The sequence below is a fragment of the Triturus cristatus genome, chromosome 6 (assembly GCF_964204655.1).
Source record: "Triturus cristatus chromosome 6, aTriCri1.1, whole genome shotgun sequence".
In the NCBI taxonomy this organism is placed as follows: domain Eukaryota; kingdom Metazoa; phylum Chordata; class Amphibia; order Caudata; family Salamandridae; genus Triturus; species Triturus cristatus.
In genome coordinates, this window is record NC_140589.1 from 756,274,265 (window position 1) to 756,293,640 (window position 19,376).

Consider the following 19,376-nt stretch of genomic DNA (forward strand, 5'->3'; position numbering starts at 1 on the left):
AAAATACTATATGAGGACCACGCGAGCCTCTGAAATGTCATTTAAAAGGCAAATTAAAACGTTCTTGGAAAAGGAGGGTTCCCCATGGCAGGTGCACTTGGCAGCAGCCATTAGATTACTGGACATAGACACCCAAAATCTGCACAACCCCGACATCCCAATAACAACCTGGAGCAAAACAGTGAATATTCAAGCCAAGAGAATATCTTTTGAAAGGGAACTGGAAAACCTGCATCACCAATTCAATCTTTCCTCACTGGACTCCTCATACATTATGGGAACCTTGAGCAAGCTCTGGGTATGGCTGTGGTTCGGCTCGGGAAAGAATGCTGGCTCGGGGAAGAATCACCTACATGAGACTTCTCGCTCTGTCCATCATGGATTTTAACTCAACTTGGGCCCGGCAGGACAGTTCAGTGGCTTGCCGACTCTGCAACTACCACCATGAATCTTGGCTTCATCTGTTGTGCTGCTGCCCAAAGTTAGTCAGTGAGTGGCAGCGCTTGCTTCTCCCCATCTGCAGGTTGCTTGGCCTACAAAGTTACAGAGAAGTTTCAGACCTGTGCTTCTCTGCTAAAACACCTCAAATTGCGGCTCGACTAGGGAAGTTCACAGACGTAATCTGGGCCGCACTGAAACTGGAAACTGAGACATAAAAGCATTCAGTCGGGCATCAAGCAAGAGAGACTATGTTGAAACTTTTCCTCAAGTGCCATGTACAGCACCTTATTGCTAGATAGGACAATAGTTCTAGTAATAGTCCTTTTACTATTTTAATCGTTTTAAACGTCTTTTCATTCCTATCTAATTGTGTGTGATTTTAAACAAGCTTTTGTAACAATTTTAATTAATTGAACAATAAAGATTCATTCAGTCATTCATTCATAACATAAAGCAAAACATAACATAACATAAAATAAATAATAAAACCAAACATAACATAAACCATAAAACAAAACATAACATGACACATAACATAATACAAAAGAAAACATAAAACATAGCATAAAACAAAACATAAAACATAAAACACATAACATATAACACTTAAAATATTACACATAACATATAACACACAACATGTAACACATAACATATAAAACATAACATAACACATAACTGAGCTTTCTGGGAAGTAATTGAGGTTTGCTTTTAAGAAAGGAGGTAAACCATGCTTTAAATCCATCTAATGTATGCCAGTATAGCAGTAGCTCATGATTATCATAGGCTGTACAGAGATCCAAAACACAGGATCCCCCGCCTAGTCCTGCCAACATCTTAATTGATCTTAAAAAATAGCACTGTGATATTCCGCTGGGATGATTGATACACTTTTCAAAAACTGTAAATAAATAATTAAAATAAGAACTACCACTAACAGTACTTTCATTTATGTTTGGGATGGAAGGCTCATTGATGCTTGTCTAAGGTCATCTTTGCTTCAAGAAAGTTTGTCAACCAGGTTGCAAGTTACTTTTCTATTATCTTCGACATCACAGGCAGCCTAACATTTTTGGGGTCTTCGTTAGCCAGCCCTTGTTTTTTTCTGCAAATGTTTTACCACTCTTTTTTTAATTGATCTCAAGCTAAATTAAGGTTTAAGGAGGTGCTGATAGCGGTCAACAGATGATCTTCGATATCTGGAAACAAACCTTGAAGAGCCATGGCTAAAAAAGGATCATAAGGCGAGTCAGATCTTAAAGAGAATATATTTTGTTTAGCATCTCACCACTCAGTAGGGTCAGCTTGCAGTCTTCTGAATGTACTGCAGATGGGGAGACTATTCAATTTTCTGATAGAATGGGATACACAGGTAAGTATATAGAATTACAAATATTTCTCATTATATTCACTTTAAAAAATATAGTAATTTAAAAACATTACATTACAAAATATGCACGTAGAATAGAAAATATATAAATATATTTTATAACTTAAAAATACTGTAAATATATCATTTTAAAATAAATGTAACAATGTAAACATAATTTGCAAGCAAAAATTAAAAAAATATATATAATTTTATAAAAATGAAAAATATTACATGTTAAAACTTTAGCAATATAGAAATATATAGGATTATTAATTTTTTTACATTACTTCAGCCTATGCAACAGTACAAAAAGTGTTGGAGTTTGGAGGGGGCATATTTGCTATTTCCTTCCCAACTTAAGAAACAAGTGTGAAAATATTGGACTTTGTAGGGGTCAGATTTACTGATCCCACTGCAGTCTGGGCAACAACAAGGAAACTATTGGGCATTGGAGTGGTCAGATTTACTATTTCCACTTCAACCTAAGCAACAGTAGAGAAAGTGTTGGACATTTGAGGGCCGGATTTACTATCCCCACTAAAACCTCAGCAACAACAGTGAAAGCGTTGGACTTTGGACAGTGCAGATTTTATTATTCCCACTTCAATCTGAGAACAAGTAAGGAATGTGCTGGATATCACAGGGTTCTGATTTACTATTTCCAATCATACTTAAAAAAAACTAGCCAAATATAAATAGAAAATAAACATAAAATACATTTACAAAAATATATTAAACAATTAAATATTTAAAAAATTATATAGTTAATGTATATAATAAAAAATTAAGATTATACCACTATAAAGTAAGAATATTAAAATACTACGTTTCCATAGGAAAAACATTTTTTGATTTGTTAATAACTTTGGCATCATTTGACAAATCTTCACAAACCTTTCCAAACAAAAGGTTCATCCACATCAACTGCTTCCTGAAATGAGTGATTCGTTAAGTAGAGACCAAGAAAAAGGGGGGTCCCAAAATTAGTTTTTCCCGTGCAATTTTCGATAGGAAATGAGACACAGCTACAGCCAAAACAGATGAACAGAGTTACACCAAACTTGGCAGAAAGGTAGATATCGATATGCTCTTTGTGATTTGGTGTGAATCTATACAGTAGTTTTTCAGAAATGAAGGGTCACCATTAATGTAGATATCAGGCTGTGGAGGAGCCGCAGACCAGGCAGACCTTAAGGTAAGATCTGATTGACTGCCGTCACATCAACAAAAATGTGGTCCCATCCATTTTTGGACTGGGTGATCTAGTCCCATGTCTTGAACAAGGTTGAAAGAGCATATGGGGTGGGGTCAGGGTAGGGATACCCTGCCCCCTAGGCCTAGCTGGGTGAGTGAAAATGTCAGTTCAAACATACCATTTTAAACAAACAAAACTATTGAAATTCACCAGTAATAATTATCTCAAAAATCTATAACTCATGCTTTAAGGTAACCATAACTCACTTCCACACCATGGACAGTGTTTTCATCAATGATATCTTTTCAGACGTTGCAGTGATGCTATCAATGATATCATAGAACATGTCATGAGAGATTTACTATGGGAGGTAATTAGCAGTGCATGGTGAGAGAACGAGTAGTAGTTATGTTAGGGCACAAGTTGTAGATATTTGAGATAACTATAACTGGTGAAATTCTGTGGTTTTGTTAGTTTTAAAAGGTATGTATTAACTGACATTTTCACTTAACTATAACATTCTTTTACCCTTGTTTTTCTTCAGTGACTTTCTATATCCAACTATAACTGTCACTTTAATCCTTGTCTTTTTCAGTGAGTTTCTGTTTTTTTTGTCAGTTATTTTCAATCTATAAAATGCAAGCCTATTGGTTTTGTAAAAATGTATTTAAATAAACGATTTATAATAAAAACATTAAATATGTCAGTCTTTTTTTACATTCCTCAGACCAAATAATGCAGTCATAACCACTCTACAAGGTATCCCAGTGTGCAGTATATAGGGAATATTATAGGGATTAGTGAGTGGAAGACATTATGATGCGAAAGGGTAAATTAGCTCAGGCAGTGGTGATGAGTTAAAATGCATGCAGAAAACCCATGTACCATGCTCGGATAGCAGATGGTCCTGTGTTGTTTGTTTTTGCCATCCCTAATAGACACAACTATATGTGCTGCCAAGGTTCTCTGTATACTTACCAGACCGAGGCACATGGGTCACAGGAGACATACTATATGAGGTTGTACTGACCCAGAACAATCCTGGTAGTAGTTTGAAGGACCTGGGAGGATGAATGATTGGTACCAGTGAGAGCAAGATGCGAGTAGGAGTCAGGAGGTTTCTATGTTAGTGAAAACACTGATAACATCACGAGAACCACTGGTAAGGGAAAGGAACATGATGTTGTGTAAGCCAGCTTTTAGTGTGTACAATGAGGAGTGCAGATGCCTCTGGGAAGCTCATAGATGGGGTTGTGCAGATATGCTGTCGCCCAGAGCCGCTATCCCTGTTGCACCATTCCCAGAGAGAGAGAGTAAGGGCGAGAGGTGAGAGCAGGCTTACAGGTGCTAGCTGCTAAGTTAGGTTATCCAGGGGTGAATGGCCAGGTACTCATGCTTTATCCTGATTTACAGAATTATTATTGTGCTTTTGATTATCTGCAATGCAATTGATTTAAGACTGGGTTTTATGCTATCACTGTGCTAGCATTTCACTATACATACATGTAACCGTTCTGCTACTGTTCAACCATCATTGGTAATATACATGCTATTGTGTTATTAAAGTCATATTGTAACAGATACATGTGTGTTGCTCCTGACTGAGTGTCCTTATTGATTTGTACTTGATTGATATTGTTTGGGTTGGATGCCAGCAACCAGTCCAACACACCTGCATTCCAAAGCTGAAGAGCAAAGTCTCCAGCTCTGGAAGTACTTAAAAACACCAATTAATTTTCTTGAGGTCTTATTCTCTAGTTCCCATTAAACAGAGGGTTATTTTTTTTCTATTTGTGAAGGGCTGCTGCACTCCCTACAGCCTCCCACAACACGTTAAAAACATGTTTGTGGTATCACTGCCCAGATTAAGTGCATTACATCTGCAAACTATAAAAGATTAGCCCATGAAGGGTATTATGTGGCACTCCTTGCAGTGAATGCTTTTTTATGTTGGGGTTCTGAGAGGAGCCCCAGGTCCCCCACAGATATGTTGTCTCCCTGCAAGCGGCGATTCCATGGCACTACGAAGGAGCCGACAACACATTGTGCCCTTTTTGTAAAGACTGTGGTGCCCCCGTACCCACCTGAGGCATCCCACAACATTTTTTATGTTGAGAGCTACAGAGGGAGGACCTTAGCCCCCACAACCCCACAGGCTTCCTTTCCAGCACCCTACCCAGGTGCGGCGGCAACTGGCTTTGCTCCCACCCTGTGGGAGCAGCTTTTCTTACTCTTTTCTGCACTTTCATGGGCAGGGAGAAAATGTGTGCTTCCACCCAGCGGGAGCCTTTCTGCTCCTGCCAGATGGAAGCACAGGAGACTTCCTTGCCTGTGCTCTCATGGGAAAGAAAATATTGTGTCCCAGAAAGGGGATCCATGGGCCCATAGCAGGGCTCAGGGAGGGGGTCACAAACTCGCTCCTCCTAAATTTTAATTATGGCCTCGTGGGATGGGGTTTTTGGATCTCTAGGGGCTTGCGGAGGGATGGCCACTCGACCCCTCCCCTTTTTCAACAAATAGGTAGGGGTGGGCGGAATTTGCGTAATCGCGTTACGCAAATCTCCGCGAAACGGTAAAAAATCTCCGCGAACACGCAGAAATTCCGCGAACACGCGGAATTGCTTGTTCGCGATACTTTTTTCCTGTTCGCGATCGCTGTTTGCGTGCTCGGGGTGAAATATCTCGCGAACACGCATATTGAGAACGCGAACAAGCAAAAAATTTCGCGAAGCCGCGGAACGCAGATTTTTGGGCAATTTCGCTTCTCCGCGGAACGCGAAATTACCCAAATTCCGCAAATTCCGCGAACGGAACAGAATTTACAGCCCAGGCCTACAAATAGGTACCCGGGGCTTGGAAATGACTCATTGAGGGGGACCGCACACCGCCCTCCCCTTTTGTGCCATCCTCCCCAGGCCATGGACCACCCCAGTTTTGTTTTGAAGCTCACTCTTTAAAAAAAAATTTTTTATCAGGGATAGGGGAACCCCTCCAAGAATTCGCTGTAACTTTAAAAAAAAATCTGTTTCAGCATCATAGGCCTGCACCCTTATATGATGTTTTAAACTTAGTCCTTTGTCCTGAAAATGAGTGAGCAAGTCCTAAAATGTCTTCCATCACATCTTTGTTGATTTCCCCAAACTTTCCAGGAAGGAGCTTACATGGATGCAATTGTTTTTGGAACGTTTTGTGATGATTCGTCAACTGGCACAAAGTTATAAGCAGACCAAAAAATGATTTTCCTATAGAAAAGTGGTCCTAACTATAACTAACCAGTGGGAACTGCCATTAAGCAACATGATTATTGTTGATATTTTGCTCATCGATATTTTTGAGGCAATATTTTTGTAGAACTATACTTAATACGTGATATCACATCTTGCTCTCTAATAATGTACTTTTCTCACATGCAGTCTTTACCATCTTCTCAATTATTACAGGAAAAAAATAGAGGAGGGCTCTGATGTAACAGCCATAGCTGCAGACCCTGGTACTGGGGAACCACGTTGAGGCCCAGTCTTGGCTCAAATTCCTGTGATCCTGGGCAAAATGCTTAATCTCCAATGTCTAAAAATGTGTAATGTGATCTGCTTATCATGTAAAGTGGTATCATGCCTTTGGGTCAAGTTCACACTGTATAAAACTGAAAAAAAATCCACCCTCTAGCCACCGAGTGGGAACATGGCCAACTGATTCAACTATGGTTTTTGACTAAAAACTAGAACTTTTTAATTCTTTTAAAAAGGGCAGGTCTTAATTCAAAATTATGACCTGTGTTATCATTGTTTTTCAGGAGCCATCCTCTGTATGTAAGTGCTTAGGATTCAATTTTCTGTATCTTTGCGATTGAAATTCTGCTTTATTATGTTTTATGAGTTCATCCCAAGAGTAGTATATGATATGATACAACTAATGACAGAAAAAGCTCTTACGAATCTGGTACTAAAAGGCTCAAACAATCCTAGACCTTGCTCTAAGTTAGCGCTGAATATAAGCGCCACTGCAGTTGTCGAACCAATCAACAATATTACAAAAGAATTATCAAAATAAATGTATTTGAGGTAGAACAAACACTATGTTGGAATTCTCATTATTTAAAATAGACACTATAATTAGTTAACTAAAGGAAAATGGAAATAGGACATAAGAGTTCTGGGATACAATTGTAATTTATTATGAATTTGATCTTTAAGATTGAGACTTGCTTTTGATCTTGGGAAAAGAAATCCTACAAAATAAAATTAGGATTTCAGATTCACATTTTACAAGGTTGTTAAATAAAATGCAGTAATCCAAATTCTCTTCAAAAAGATTGTTTTTTAGGCTCCATTGACAAGGCCAGACATGTGCGACTGGCTACTCAGGAATGTGACATAATGTCATAGCTGGTTTTAGTTAAGGATTACTGCATGGTCTGAACGGATATGGTCATCAATATGATCATGTTAGGAAAATGTTAATATTAATGTTGAGGAGAATAGAAAGAGGCTCCCTCACCTCAATGAGATCTTCAGACACTGGATGGATCACAATAGTTTCAAAAGACACAAATGATAGCTTTAACAGATACATTTATGTTTTATTCCTGAAGACCAGGTGAGAGGATGCTAGGCAAAGTTTGAGAGGGAGATTGTTCCAGAGAGACAGTGCCATAAATGAGAAGAAGTAGCTTCCTATTTTGACACGTCTGCAGAGGTTTAGTAAGTTGCATTTTGTTGGATGAGCAAAGTGCATGAGGGCTGATATTTGTACATTTTATTGCTTGAAAATTAAGCCAATTTGTTATAGAAAAATTTGTTGTGAAGGCAGCCCACTTTAAATATATTGTGGTGACGGAGCGGAAGCCTATGTAGAGTGCATAGAAGATTACATGTATGGCTACTACAGAAGCTTCAAGAACAAAATGAACTGCTTGATTATGAATGATAGGATTTGCAGATAATGAAAGAGGTAGTTCTTCAGCCTCAATAGACTGAATTACAATCATCCAAACTTGTGCTGTCCCCAGCCAAGGTAACTAGCTTGCAGCAGTTAATAGGGAAATATTTAACGGGACTGATATGTGCGTTATGAACTACTAAGAGAACTCAAGAGGACCTTTGAAGATCCTCGTCTATTTTTATTCCTAGGATTGTCACTACCTTAGCAGGCTCTGGGCAACTACCCCAAATGGTGGCCACATGGAGGTGTTCCAAAGAGAAGGAGCGGAGCCTATAATCAGGAACTCAAATTTGTCGAGGCTCATTTTATGTTAGGGTCTATTCATCAGTTATTGAAATCTGTCATGCAGGTTTTGAGAGCATTTTCGTTCCTTAAATCTGTCCGAAATAAGATTTGAGCATCATCAGTATAAGTGTTTAGGTTGATGCCATGTGAAAGTACTATACGGATAGAGGTTGCAAATATATATTAAAATGCTAGGAAGAAAGAGCAGCACCCTGAGGAACACTACTGTAAAGAGTGAAAGCTTTCTGAACAATCAGCTCCCAATTTTATTTCCTGAGTGTGATTTAGCATAAAAATGAGAACTTTGAAGCACCGTGTTTTTATGCCTGCTGATGATAATCTTTTAAGCTAAATCTCATGGTCAATGGAATCAAATGCAGCCATTAGGTCTAACATTATCAAGGCACACATACCATTATGATTGGGTCCCATAAGGAGATTATCTAGTGTCGATACTATAGCTAGTTCACTACATCCCCCCCCCCCCACCCTACCCTGTCTCAATCCATTTCGATCATTGTCTAAATGCTGCCTATTTTCTCAGTGGGCATGCAGTTGTTTTGCCACAAGAGGCTAATTTATATTAGCAATAACAGGACAAAGTGCATTAAGGCAGTAATTAGCTGCATTGGTACTGTCCAGTCCGCTCTTTCTTGGGATTTTTTTAGCAGAGCAATGAGGGTGCCGGTTTTCAATTCACATTTCAGCAGTTCCCTAGGAAAAAGAAGATCTAATGATGGGGGAAATATAAGAATATAAAAGGCCAAGAGGGATGTGTTTTGAACTTGGATCCAGATAGGTATGGGTACTAGCAAAGAGCCTGATTCACAGTTCATTATAAGCTCAGTCATAATATTTTATGGAAGAGATCTCAATATCTAACGATACACAGTCAGAACAAGCCATGCAGACCCAATCTCATGGTGCACAATAAACATTGCGGGTGAAAGTATTGCGTTCATGAGCAAAATACCCACACATACAACCATTTTAATGTAAACCATATATCATCTGCTTAGGTTTACAGCCAAGACAGTGCCTGCTCTTTTGTGATACAGATTTGCACATTTGGCATATGTTTTATAGTTCCACACTTGCATTTGTATTTTTACAACGTACAACACTTCCTTTTTTAGGCTCTACCAGTAAATGTCTTTAAAAAGATCTTAATGTGGTCCACTTTATGTTTACGTTCTTTATTATATTCATATTTTAGGAATTGCTTTTAACCTTTGTTCTCATTTTGAGCCCTCCATCCGAAGAGGATGGAGGGCTTGTGCAAATTGATGTCCTGGGAAATACAGATTATAACACTCTATACCGTGGACCTTAAATAGGAGTAACCAATGGTAATCCTGTTACTGCCATTACCACCTTAGTTTCATGGATCATTAAGGCAATTGTCAAGAACTGAATGTAAGTAGTCTCTAAAAGCACAGTTTAGTTTGTATTTTCTGCTCTACTCTATGCAATTCCTCTAGTCCCTCAACAGAAAATAGGAGGCTGTTGGAAGGCTATAGATGGGATAAGGGCAACCCTTTGAGGTTAATGATGGGCAAATAATGGATGGTGTCACTCTCATTACCGCTGGCACTTTGGTGAGTCAGTCTAATCACAAGAATAATCCTACTTCCTCCCCTCACACATATATATGTAAGAACAGACCAGAAAAACGACTTAACTACCTCAATAGCTTAATCATAAAACAAATCCTTACAATTGTTCTTTTGCTGGGCACAGACGTAGGAAATGCTTCCTAAACACCTTCAGGAAAAGTGCATATGAACATAAATTAAGGATTTGCTAAGAGCCACAAATGTCTCACAAATAATCGGAAACAGTTACTTGTGTGTTAAGCACAATACAAGCTATGGCCACGAAAACGTTTGGAACAATGCCTTGATACAAAATGCACAATTGTTCTATTCAAAAAGGAAAGCCATTGATGAAATTACCATCAAGGCGGAAACATTGTTGACTATTTTGATACACTGTTAACACATTGGACATTGCAAATCAAATTGTATGTGATTTGTTCACAAGAAGATTAATTTCATGAATAAGAATAGCAAAAAGGAGTAATAGATTAAATAGGTGTCCCAGCCACACACCACAAACTAGAGAGAGGTTCTTATTTCCAAAGAATACATTCAACTCACACTTTCAGGACATGCGACAACACTTTTTATGAATAGAGACGTTACAAATCTTCAGAACCTGAGTGGTAATATTAGCAAAGCTCATGATGTACATTAAGTAGTGTTTATCTGCCCGTTTCTCCATTGTGCATGGCAGAATGCAACATGCCGTACTCCCTGCAGGAGAAACTTATCGCCCACTCTTCAGTCAAATGACAGCACATAGATCTGAACACCTTACAGATTTTTTGTCAGTGTTATCTCAGAGCACAAATATTCACCGTGATTCATGTTTTGACTCAAGATCCTCTTTTTTAGGCAGACACTGCAATATGTTGAGTTAATTGGACACATAATGCCAATGTAGTAAATCATTTTGACATTAAAAAGTAATTATGAGTTGAACTAAAAATTCAAGGCAGGCAGTGGTGTGTGAATTCCATTCAAGATCTCTGTTGTCGTACAGATTGAGGTGAGCCTATGTTCAACTGATCAGAGAACATCCTGGGTTATAAAAAGTGACACCACATGAAAGGATGCAATATAGCTGGCACTATTCATTTGTCAGTCACCTCCTTAACTCAGTAGTTTTTGTGCCTCCACATTTGCAGTATGTTGCATTGTAATAAAGCAAACCCATTGCCTTCTTCAGAAACGTCAGCAATTTGCAAGTCATTGAGATTACAAGAAAGGAGTGAAAAGTAAAGATTTCTGCATGATTTTTTATTGTTGTCTGTCATCACGCAATTCAAAAGGGACACTGTAAGAAGCTGGGTTGTTGGTTGACTTGGGTGTGAGTCCTGGTCAGTAGCAGCCACAATCCTTATTAAGGTGAGGCACAAACCAACCATAAATTAACCTGTGCTCAACCCTATGGGAACTTGGCACAAAGCAGTCAGGCTTAATTCAGAGGCAATGTGCAAAGTATTTGTGCAACACCTCAAATACTAATAAAGTGAAACCACCACACACAAATGATCCCACCCCAAGTTAGAAAAATAAATGTATTTTAATAAATAAAACAAGACCATAACGACAAAAATCCATTCCGCATAACCAGAGATATGCAATTGTGAATGTTTTAGTGAAAATAGCGCCAAAAAGTACAAAGCACCAACTGTGGATATCTGGGAAAAGTCATAAGTACAGGCCCAGCGCGTTGGGGCGTGGGATGGCTACAGGGAACCAGTTAGACCCTCTAAACAAAGTAACTTAAATCCTAGTTTGTGGAGTGTTGCAAGGATCCGCGTCAAAGATATGTTGTGCTTCCGTAATGAAGAGTTGGTTCAAAGTTGCATTGAGGCTGTGATGCGAGGTACTGCAGTGTCGTCAAGGATCCCATCGATGAGGGCTTGCGCTGTGAAGTCTGGCATCGAGGATGGGTTGAGCAGTCAGGCAATGATTCAGCACCAAGAAGCTGCGAGGCTGTGATTCAGAGCTCGGTGTCGTTGTCGAGGCTGCAAGGACTGGGGAGAATCTTTAACGACAGTCTCTGATTTACGATACAGTCTTTTGGAGAAATATTTTTCAAATTTCAAAAGAGGACGCGTTTTCTGTTATTTTGATCTCAGTTTGTGTATCCGTTTGATGTGTAAAGCTCCAACTAATCAGATTAGTGCTTGCAGAAAGCCGGATGGCCGGCAACACGAGTGGTACAGCATTTCTATTAATGAGAAGACGCTTACAGCAGATTCTATCTAGTCCTAGCCCTGAACAAAATCCTTAAAAGCAAATTGGGATTTGAAACGCTTCGGCGCATTTTACCATTGGGCAAACAAGTGCTCGCAATAGGAATAGCTTCAAAGGGGATTACTTTCAAATATGTAAACCCTTAGGCTTGAATACTAGTTTCCTTTGGTGCATACCCCCCTCCCCCAGCACCTTGAGACCCTCAAGGGTGAGTAGTAGCGCTTAACAAACACATGATTGATTGATTGATTGAGGTTGCAACGGCAGACCTGAGACCTGTTTAAAGTGCCTCTTAGGTGGGTGTCACAAGCAGTGCTTCAGGCCCACTAGTAGCATTTAATTTACAGGCCTTGGGCACAGGTAGTGCCACTTTACTATGGACTTGCAAGTAACTTAAATATGCTAATTGGGTATAAGCCAATGCTACCATGTTCTAAGGAGGGAGCACTTTAGCATTGGTTAGCGGTGGTAAAGTGTGCAGAGTCCTAAAGCCAGCAAAAACAAAGTCAGCAAAACAGGGGAACTGAGGGCAAAAAGCTAGGGGGCAACCACACCAAGGATGCCAGGTGTAATAGACACACTATAAACAACCCTTCATTTCTATTATTTGAAGAAACATTCCTGTTTGGTGGCATTAGATCAAGAGGTCATGGGCAGTTCAATTAATTAATTTAAAATACTACATTTTCAAGTGTTAGGCTTAGCTGCTTTTAAGAGTATTATGATTTGGAGAGAGTGGGCAGGAAGAGAAGTTCATGCTCATACACATAATTGATGTTCCATTCTTGTAACTATGATTTACCATACCATCAGTTTCACGTTGATGTTTTAAGTATCACCAGAGCACGATCATGCTTCCAATACCACTGTTTATCGGTGCTGCTACTGGATTGGATGAAAGCGACTGACTGCTTTAAAAGGATTGATGTATCCTTATCTAACTACAGGCAACCCTTCAAGATCAGCTTCTCTGTGTTTTCAGTAAAGTCAATCACATTCAGGATTCTTCATAGCCCACTTCTTGTTCCCTATACTATTCATTAATTACAGAACTGATCTTGTAAATCCATCTCTGATTCTAAAAATAAAATCAGTCTGAGACTGGGTAAGAATACCAAACATTAACGCAATATTACCACAACAGAGGAATGCAGCCCTCTTTTTGATGGGTAGTTCCACACTTGTAAGCCCACACACATGTTGTAAGGGACAAGCAGAGGAGAGAATTGACTGCAAATATATGTGCGTTCTTAAAACAACCTAAAATTCATGTTGATGGTGCTTCTCATCAGTAGATGAAATCTTCATAGAAACCATTTGACCTTTTGAGGCCTGTATAGTTCATAAGGTGCTCAATGCTCTGTTCAATCATGAGTTCAATGATGAATTGTGCTACATGATCAAAAAAGTACATTAAATAAGAGTATGAACAGTCTGTGAAAATTGGATAAATAGTTTTGGTACAAATTGCACTTAGAAATATCTAAACAAGGGGAATTAACATCCCTCTTTCTTTTTAACATTGGTCTGTGAAAAGAACACTAGTAGTTTTTCCAGTTTAGCATAGACACGCTATATCGAAGAGGCCATCTATTTGAATAAACCTATCCTTAAGACTCTCTTTTGATAGTTTTGTATAACTGTAACTAGTTCTCTCTCTTTGCATTCATGTCTTCTCAACTTCATTTTCTTTTTGTTGTTTTTAGAAAGTACATCTGCTTATGGATATGCAGATTTTCAATGTCTCCTAATGCAAGGGATCCCCTAATGATAGCGTGCATTTGCCAAACATTCCAATTCTGTGCATGTGGGCAACCACCAATACAACAGATAGTTCCTTTACTTTTTCGTGCTGGACCTTAAAAAACATGAAGATAGACTGTTCCCCACTCACATGTTCAAAATATTTTGCATGCTTAACATTTTTATCTTGGCTCTACATTACATAGCTTGTCTTTGATGGCTTTTAGAGCTAGATGTATGAAGCCATTTAGCAGTCACAAGACCTGTCATTTGTTAAATCACAGGTTTGTAACTGCTAAATGTCTTTTCCTGAATGTATTAAACCCATTTTGCGGATCTGTAACAAGTTTCTTAATTGTAAAACTGGTTTAGAAAAGCATAAGTAATTTGGTTGGGACCGCCCTTTCCACATTGCATCTGGGAATTTAATGTATTAATGGGTTACGACTGCAATGTTAGTCACAAACCATTGATAGGTTACCGTCTTCTCGAAAGAGGTGACAGCCCATTTGGAAAGGGTAAGGATTCGGGAACTCTTCCCTTTTGTTAATGTAAAAAATAAGTTATGTTGGGAGTGGGCAGTGATCTAGGGGACCAGTACCAACTCTTATACAAAGGTTTTTAAAAATATTTATATTTTTTAATTGAATGCATACCTGCATTCTTTAAGGAAAAGGGGCTCCATTAAACAGATAACAATACTTTATTTAAATCCAATCAGAGATATGTTGGTCTGCTGACCCCTGCCGGCTACCATCCGTTTGGTGGACTACAATCGTAGTGGGTTCTAGTTTGTGATCTATCTCATCAATATTTTTGAGGTAGGTCAGAAAGTGACCCACTCTAAAGGGTGATTTTGCAAACTGACCTAACAGTTTATAGGTCAGTTCGCAAAACCTCATTCGATTCACAAAAAGTTATTGAATAGTTTGAGACCAATTTTTTTGTGCATCCACTGGTAGTACATCTGGCCCCTGAGCCTGTGGTGAAAATTGTCATCAAAACAAGTATCCATTGCAAAGTTAATACCTCATTGTATTCTACAGAACAAAGAACTCACAAGAGATGCTTTTAATACTGCTCAAATGAACAAGTGTGCATTGGTTCAAATCAGGGAGGAGTTCTATCGCAAAAGAATGAACCAGGGAGTACACTAAGTTCTTTTAAAAGATCACAAAACTTAGAGTGGAACTGCAGTGGACTTTGAGATACAGAAGGGAGTACTTCTCACCATCATTCCTCCACTTGATACTATACTCCTTCTCTTCAAATTGATTTTCTGAGTGAAGAAAGGTGGAGTCAATTTGAAACTGATACTATTGAAAGAAAACAAAACAACAGACAGCTGCTAAGATGTGGCATATGACTCATAGCATCTACTCTGTTTTCACAGGGTATCCAGACTGTGCATCCTGGATAATGGCAGGTGAATAAGGGCCTTTTCCCTTTGTGCCTTTTCTGTTTGGCCTCTTAGGGCAAGGAAAGCTTTTGACGCAGAAACCCTCAGCATTTCATCTTCCACCCGACTGGCCCTAACCACTCCACCCTTTCCCTTTTTCAGAAATCTAAATATTTTACAGCATCAACAACTGAAGTTGAGTAATCAGTTCCCAAGTATCCCCACTCCAGTGGACTCCTTGACTTTCACTGGAAGACTCAGTTCATGGGGGTGGAAGTAGAAAGATATCTTTAGATTTAATATTCATATACCCTGGGCTTCAAGGTGGCTAGGACTCTAAAGCTTATAGGTGGACTTAATAAAGTGCTTTCATCAGAACCAATTTCAGAGGGGCACACAGGGCTACTGGACCCAATGAGTTGGCTGAGGCCTTTTACCCCTGATGTCCTGGGGCCCAACCTGCTATGGATCCAAAGCAACTGGGCAGGTACCTCTTCTGCACTTTGACTCTCAGTGGTAGCTGTGGTCGAGCAGTCCGGCTCCCTTAGAGGGAGATGTAGATACAGGTAGGGGGGACCTGACTCATAACTCAAAGTGCAAACAGTACGAACAATAAACACTTGCATTTATACGAAAATAAGTATTTTCTTTCTAAGTCTACACATGCAAAGGTATACGGCATTCAGAAGCAACTACACAATGCCCCTTGAGGTTGGGGCTCTAGTAGTTGTCAGGCAAACCACTGTTTCATCCATCTTTGTGTAACATTCTCGGGGTTATTCCCCATTTAATAATGGCTGCATCCAGGGAATGCTCACTATTGTGCCATACTGAAGAGTTCTCATTTGACTCTTCAGGTTTTAGTCAAAAGAGCCTAGTATTTAGCACTAAGTCCCCCAGGCCCAACTAGCCCAGTTTATGTCTTACCCACTCTTGCAGCCTGGAAGAGTTCAGAGTTGCGGCAAGTTCTCTCAGTGTGAGCACCTACAAGTCCTGCTCTGCTCAGAGAAGTCGGGCTGTTCATGGCCCATGCAGCAGCTCCCGGCAGTGCAGGCTCTTCCTCCTGATCGTCCCTGCCGGAGTTATTTTCAAATGTCAGAACAGCTCTTAGTTCATGAAGACTCAGCAGGGAGGGGGAGGAATCCTTCCTCTCCTCAGCGGGGAGGAGGGAAATCCTTCCTTCTGCTCACGACTGGAGCCCAACCAGGGTGTGACGTCATCCGTGGCGTCCTTGGCAGTCCTCAGTGGTCACTCGGGGCAAATCCCTCGCGATGCGGCTCCAACCCGCGAAACAAAGCCTCAGCTTCCCCTTCTGGCAGTGACCCAAATCTCTTGACAAAATTTATACCAGCAGCCTCTCCTATCAAACGGGATGGGAGATATACTTAATAGCACATGTGCAGACTATCTTTTGTGCAGGCACCCACCAAAGTCAGTTACACGTCTTGGTGGTTCTGGAAGTGTTACCATTACCAGTGACCCCTCTGGCATATAGGGTCACCACAGCATGGCGGTAAAGGTTCATCCAGTCCTGCATAGCGCTTCACTAATGGCTCAGTCTTAGCGGCTCTTTCCTGGCAGATGGGGTCACCAAGCTAACACTGCACACGGGCAATGAACCAATCGGTGCACAAGTCAAACCTTGCTCAGGAAAACCTCTTGCAGGTTTCCTCCCTAGACCTCACTCTCTTCAATGCTCTCTTCTTCCTCACAGGGCACACTGGTCTTGACAAGCAGGCATGCTAGTGCTCCAGTCTCCAGGGCAGGTGAGTTTGGTGTCCTGGGTGATATGCTCTCATCTAGCAGAGAGACTAGAAGGTCTTTGCCCCTAGTCGTGGTCACAAACAGAAGTCTTGCTGAGCTTCCCTTTCTCACACAGCCCATTTGGCTGATTGGCACATGACAAATTTTATGGTTGCAACCTCCCTTCTTATAGTCTATTTCCAGACAGCAAAATGTAATCTAGGGTCTGAGTCTTTGAAGTTTTTTGTTGGGGTCCTGTTTCAAACTGGCATTTATTTTTTTCTTCTTTCCTCATAAAAGACTGTCTGTCACAGCAGTCAAACTCTGAAGCTGATTGACCACAACACAGAAGTGACCAGAGGTCACAGTTGGATGCAGCCTTAGTGATAAGTGCATCAAAAGGTTAATCTTAGCACTACTCTTTGTGATTCACTTAGCATCCTCATCTCCTTTCCTAAGATCAGGCACCTTCCTTGTTATCTATCACTGAATCAAACAAGAGTCTTTTGAAGTGTAAAGGAAGTCTCCTCCTTTTTCCCTCCAGTGTGTGTCCCACCCAGCTCACAGCAGTGCAGCAATACACAAACGTGTCTGGGGGGAATACTCTCCACCTCATGTCTTCACCAGGCAGGCTTTGGCTTCCCAGAATTAAACTCAGGGTCCTTCATGTAAATTACATTCACAGCACACGTAGGGGCCGATTACGATTTTGTTCGAAAAGGCTTTGATTGGGATTCGGAATCTCAGAATCCGATTCGGAATTCATGTTTCTGACAAAATCGTACACATTTCCAACCGACCGATTACAATGCACATAAACTGTTCGGGCTGTCCGATTTGGTTCCGAAAGGCTTTCAGACAGCCCGAGTCTTTTGGAGCCGATTTGTACTTCTCTATGGGCATGGTTTCTGAGCGAGCGATTATGATGACTGATTCGGACAGCCGTTCCGATCTGGTCTGCCCGACAAGAAACGTCTGTCAGAATCTGACTTTAAGGGCCAGTAGCAGGCCCCCCCTTCACCATGAGGCCGCAAAATGGAGGTACCCTGGGGAACCCATGTTAAACCGTGCACAGGGTGGCATGCACCATGGGGTGCCCGCCACATAGTGCAAGGGTTTCCCCAACCACCCCTTTTAAGGTCTTACACCTAGCGATGCAGTGCGCAGCTCTGCTCGCGCAGCGAGAGTCCTTTTGTACGGGGTTACAAAATAGAGCCAGGAATCGCACACGCTCGTGCGTGTGCTTTTCCTTTTGTGCGACGCAATTGGCCTTTGCGTGCATCTTTTTATAAAAGACTGCACGCAATTGGCCAAAGGCGGGCGCATAGCTCCACCCACGGCCTATTGGTGTCTGTTACGAGCACCGGTCGTCATGTGCTTTCAATTATCGTGCCCAGACAGGGGCGCGATAATTGAAAGCACATGTCGCGCTGTGGTGCGTGCGCGTGCACCACTCATGGGCTTCTTTGTTTTGGATCCATTTCCCAGGGAAGCAACATGAAAGAAGGAAAGAGAGGTGGGCTGCTCGCGTGCACCACTCGTGGGCTTGTTTTCTGGTTTATGTACCAAACTGTGCTTTTGGAGGTGGTCGTAAAATACATAAATTGTGGCAGTACACTTTCACAATTTAGGCAAGAACTGAAGTTCTTCATAAAACTGTCCCTCACCTATGCCTTCCAAAAACAAAATACCAATTTCCGAACTGGTTCTCGGGCGTGAGCTGCCAGGCACCACTTTGCACTAACTTCAGTAACACTACAGAGACACGAGGCATGGGTAGTCAAAGCTCCCCACGCCAAATGTTAATTGGGTTTTGTTCGTGTTTTTAAACACAGCTATCCCAAGGAGATGCCTTCTGGCTTCCACCAGGGCGAAATGCTTCTGGAACTGACTGGTCTGGATGAAAACAAATTCCTCTAGCGGGATTAGCATTTGCAGATGCAGGGGCAGCAACACCCACGTTTGAAACGTAAAGAAGGCCCCTTCCATGCAAATGCCCTTCTTCACCTTTCAGCTCCGAAGTGAAACTGATTTATTTTCCATACCTGGGTCTATTCCGGTGGGGGCCCCTAGCACGAAGAATACTAGGCGCTTACTACGTTTGTCCAGGCACAGACTAACGCGTCACTGGTGTGTTCCCGGATCACACCATCCTAGGGTGTGTGAACGGGTATGCGCTTTAGCTTGCAACATTGTAAGCTAAAGCGCAGGTGTCGCCATTGCTTCAAAAGTAAAGATATAGAAAAAAGTGTTTTCTATTTCTTTACTTTGGAAACCATCGTGGCACCCGCGCTTTAGCTCACCGTTTGCAAGCTAAAGCGCGGGTGCCACAAAGGTCTCACATATGAGACAGTTTGAGCTATTGGCATTGTCATTTACAATGGAAATGGCTCAAGCTCTCGCAAATGCGAGACCTATTGCTTCGTAAAT